Here is a 4,977-nt window from a genome sequence, read left to right on the forward strand (position 1 = left end):
CTACCCTAATAGATTATTCTATATTCTTTGAACTTACCTAGGCCGAATATCAGTAGTTCCAATCATTCTAGCTCGAGCGGTTTGATAAATTTCAGCTTTCCTGTTGGAAAGCGATACAAGGACTAAGAGTTTATAACTAGAGGCCAGTAAACCTAGATAAACGAATAAACCTAAGAAGAGGCGTTTCCTATCTAAAAAACAACAGTTGTCACACAATGTTGTGTGTAAAATATTTAGTATCAACAGAACTATTATTGGGTATAAAGAACAAATAGGATTGGCAAAATTACGCGAGAAAGTCTACTCTAAGTCTAAGTGAGAAAGCCTAAATGATTTGGTTATCATTTTTATTGGCGAAGAACTTTAATCTCCTAGAAGAACTTCAAAGCTCCCAAACAAATTTCTGCTTCCAAAAACATAAATTTCTACATCAAAAACTAATCAAACAAATGGAACCAAATTTGGTATATGAGAGTTTTTGGAGAAGGCAATTTTTTCTACGGTAAATTGAGACCCCTCCCCCCTCTAAGAAGGAGAGCTCCCATACAAATGAAATACAAATTTCCTCATAACTCGATAACTAATCAAGCAAATGGAACCAAATTTGGCATGTGGGGGTTTTTGAAGGCAGGAAGTTTTCTTTGGTGAATTAGGACCCCTCTTCCCTCTAAAAAGGGGGCTCCCACACAAATGAACCACAAATTTTATCATTATTCGAGAACTAATTATGTAAAAGGAACCAAATTTTGCATGTGGGGTTTTTTTGGGGCATGAATTTATTTTATGATGGTTTGAGACCCCTCACCCCTGTGGTAGGCGGGGAGGACACTCATACAATTAAAGCGAAAAATTTTACGTAACTAATTGAAATCGATAAAAAGATTCTTCCATAAAACATTAGTCAATAACAAGATCATCAGAAACTACCTATAGTAACACTAGTTGATTCAGGCGAAACGGCGGAAGCGCCGGTCACTGCGGGGGAATTTAAATGCCGGACACTGCAGGGGGGATTTAAACGCTCTCAACTTTATTTTATCTGGCGTCGCAATAAGGGGGGTTGTTTTCTACTTCAATGTGAGGAAAAATTGAAAATTTGTATAACTACCCTTGGTTAGCTTTGGTTAGCTCCCACTCACCCGACAGCATTGCATGAAAATGTTGTGCATGCTCTGTAACGACCTCACGTAGCTTAAATCATGCCAGATTGTAGTGTGCCAATCGATGTTTGTGCCACGATAGGTTCTAAAGTCGATAATAAACGTGGTCGATTGGTGACTCGGTCTGTTGTGGTGATCCTCTTTTCTCCATCTCTGGAGGATATGTAGGAAGTAGGTATGTTGTATGGCTATATTTTTGGGCTAGCGAATCAACTGATTTCTCCGTTGCGAGCGAGAAATATCGTTACAGTGCTGATAGTGAGCCACCTTTTAGTGACTAGGTCACTTTTTGGTTCTGGTCACTAAAAAGCCACATTTTTTCACAAATGGTCACTAAAGTCACTTTTTTGCTGCTAAACTCTTTTTTATGCAAAATTTTATTTGGAGAACGCACATCGCAAGTCAAATATCCAGATTATTGAAAATTGCAAGATAAGAAAATCATTACGCCAAATTGAAACAAACAATCAAGTACGCTCGATACGCTCGGCATTTACAAAAAATATCCGAATGAATACGGGAAGAAATTCAATCTTCGGAAGAAGATTTTTTTTTATTTATTTATAGGGAAAAGCCGATGGGAGTAGTATTCCTTTGCGAATTCTTCCTCCCAAAGGCATAAAACCTACCCTTCTTTTAGGAAAATTACAGTAAACTGTATGCTTCAAGTGAGAAAATATTTCTTTGAAGGAAGTATACCATCTTATTCTAATTACAAGTTAATACAAAGCATAATTTATAAGGATCAAAAAAAATATTAGGTACAATACTATAAATATTGATTTCCCTGCATGATTGTGAGGGATGAATGTGATCGTCGGCTTAAGCGGTTGTAGCTGGCGAGGATGAGCTAGAATATCTTTTGTTTATCGGATTATTAGGTAGGTACGACGGTTGCATAAATTGGAGATCCGCTCGGCTGTTGCGCTATGAGGATGTACCATAGACGGTTATCCACTCCACACGGAACGTAAGTGTATCGCGGGAAAGCATCAGTAGAGGATCTCGTAGCCAGTTTAAATGCTGGTTCTCCGCTTAGCCCTTGCACCAGAAAGCTGTAGCACCGACGGTTGTCCACGGCACGGAGAGAAAGGAATTGTATCACGGAGAAGCACCAGTAGATGATCTGGTTTTAGTTTCAATGCAGTCGTTCTGGCAGGAGTGTACTACGGACAGCATCCACGACCACGGCACAGAGGGGTCAGTACGGTATAATGTAGCCGGCTGTTGGCGTTAGTTAAACTTAGAGGAGCTGGAGTTACACTTGGCCGTTGTGCCAATACTGCACCACAGATGGTTGTATTTATTCAGGACTGAAGTATTCTATGGGTGATGTCCACAGTCCAGAATAGGGAGCACCGTGCCTCATACCATTTATTCGAATTACTAGACCAGATGTGTTAAACATATCTCAAAACGTTCGAATATTTCTTGTTTGTTCCGAAAGATGATTATACAACTTGATTCCTACATTGGTAAATCTTTTCTTGCCTAGCTCCGTATTGCATCTAGGCAAGGTGAAGTTTCCAGCTTGTCTGGTTACTCGTGTCAAATTGCCTCTTCGCAAAACCGTATTATGGTGTAATGAAGGATCTTTGATGATCTGTTGCATTCGTACCAAGATTTGAAATTCGTGTAACGCTTTTATTGTGAGCAGTGAGTCACTGAAGTTTGAACACAAGCACGCAGTGGGATATAGGAAAAGTTTTCGCAGAACTTTTAGGCAACGGTTTTGTAGAACTTGCAACTGCCGCAGATTTGACTTACTAGCAGAACCCCTGTGTCGTAATTTTCGGACGCCGCCAGGAAATCTTTCGTCTCCATTCTGGCAGTTTATTCAACGCGGGACGCGAACCAAATCTATTGCTGCTGCAGCGAAGGGACTATTCCAATTGGTGTCTGTGCAAGATTACCACTGGTGGAGTCTTACATAGAGCAAAAGGAAAACGGACTATCCCTCGCTCAACAGAGAATGATGAATGAGCTGGTTGCTAAGCAAGTATGCTATAGAATAGCTACTCCTTGTATGCTGCTATGTGAATCCAGCCGGGGAGAAAGCCAATACTGCTGCTCTCGCTGTGACCGTCCGTCTCCGCAATCGTCCGTAGAATGAGCTGATTGCAAGTACGTTATGCTCGTTTATAGCTACTGTTGCCGCTTTGGGAAGCTAGTGGGCGGAAACCAATTCGATTTATCCGTCAAAGTGATCATAGGGGAAAACCAAATCGATGTCTGCTGCTAATATGACAGTACGACAAAGCAATCGAATATTCAAAGGAACTTTTCGAATATTAGACATATTATTTCATTTTTTTATTGCATTGCATGTATTTCTCTACACCCAGTTAGCCACAAGATACTGCAGTCGAGAGATTTCTTCCAAATTGAGACCGCGAATCCTAATCGGCGTATGATCCGAAATACTTCTATTAGTATGTGTATATGTATCATCATGAACTTAGTTTTCATTAAATTGAGGGACAACATATTTTCGCCAAAGAACTCTGTCAATAATTCCAGGTCATCCTTGATTTGGTTACGAATAGTTCCACTGTCCGTACCGTGATAGAAGAGAGCGGTATCATCGGCAAAGAGGCGCACTTTACCGTGGAGTTTTAGGTTTGCTAGGTCGTTTATGAAGAGCAAGAATAATATAGGACCTAGATTACTTCCTTGAGGAACTCCAGTTGATATGTGGCTGAGTAAAGAGCTGCTGCAATCTCCAATTGTTACGAATTGTTAATGGTTTGTAAGATAGCTTTCCAGTAATTTCTTAACGTTCTCTCTTATGCCATATGTTTCCAGTTTTTTAAGAAGTAACTGATGGTCCACCGTATCGAAGGCCTTTTTCAGGTCAATGAATAAAGCTTCCACATGTTTTTTTTTATTATCCAACGCCTCATAGATCTCTTCTACTAGTTCATGACACGCAGTTAATGTACTAGATCCATGCCAGAAACCGTATTGGTGATTGTATAGTATATGATTACGGGCAATAAACTCCAAAGTTCTGGACACGATTAGTTTTTCTAATACCTCATCCAATATAGATAACGTGGATATAGGTCTGTAGTTATTCATGTTCTTTGGATCACCTGACTTGTGTATGGGTATTACACGAGTAATTCTAAGGCAGTCCGGAAATTGGTCAGTACAGTCGATTTCATTAAATAAGTCTACCAGCAATGATGCGAAGAACTCATGGTGTCTTTTGATGAATGAAACTGGCATAGAGTCAGGTCCAGCTGGTTTCTTAGAATCTAACTAATCGATTATTATTACTACTTCATTACAAGAGATGGGCCCAAGAAACATCGAAGTTTGCAATGGTCGCATAGTTTCGAAACGATTGATGTCATGATTGGTATTTATCGTAGAAGCAAGATTTGGTAAAACTTCACAGAAAAACTCATTAAACTTGGAGCATATTTGCTGTGAGTCCGTGATCATTTGAGCGCCATCACATAACACAATCGCATCGTCTGAATGCGTTTCTTTCCTGCCACGCCGTTAATTAGTTTCCACGCCATTTTCTGGTTGCTACTATTTAACCTCCTTTCGTAATACTCGCGTTTGGCTTTTACTTTCCTTTCGTGCAGCAACCTTGGAACGTGATTTAGTAACTCTGAAGCATGCATGTCATCCGGGTTTCTCCGTTTTCGTTTAAGATCTTTTATTTTAATCATCCTCCATAAGTCAAGCGACTGACATAAGTGGAGACTGTTTTCGTACAATCTTCTGGGTTCGCATTCTGTCCGTTTATCACATATGTTAGTTTTTCGTTAGCAGGCAAATTGTGTGGAAAATTTGTCATAGA

The sequence above is a fragment of the Sabethes cyaneus genome, chromosome 1, assembly GCF_943734655.1.
Source record: "Sabethes cyaneus chromosome 1, idSabCyanKW18_F2, whole genome shotgun sequence".
NCBI lineage: Eukaryota > Metazoa > Arthropoda > Insecta > Diptera > Culicidae > Sabethes > Sabethes cyaneus.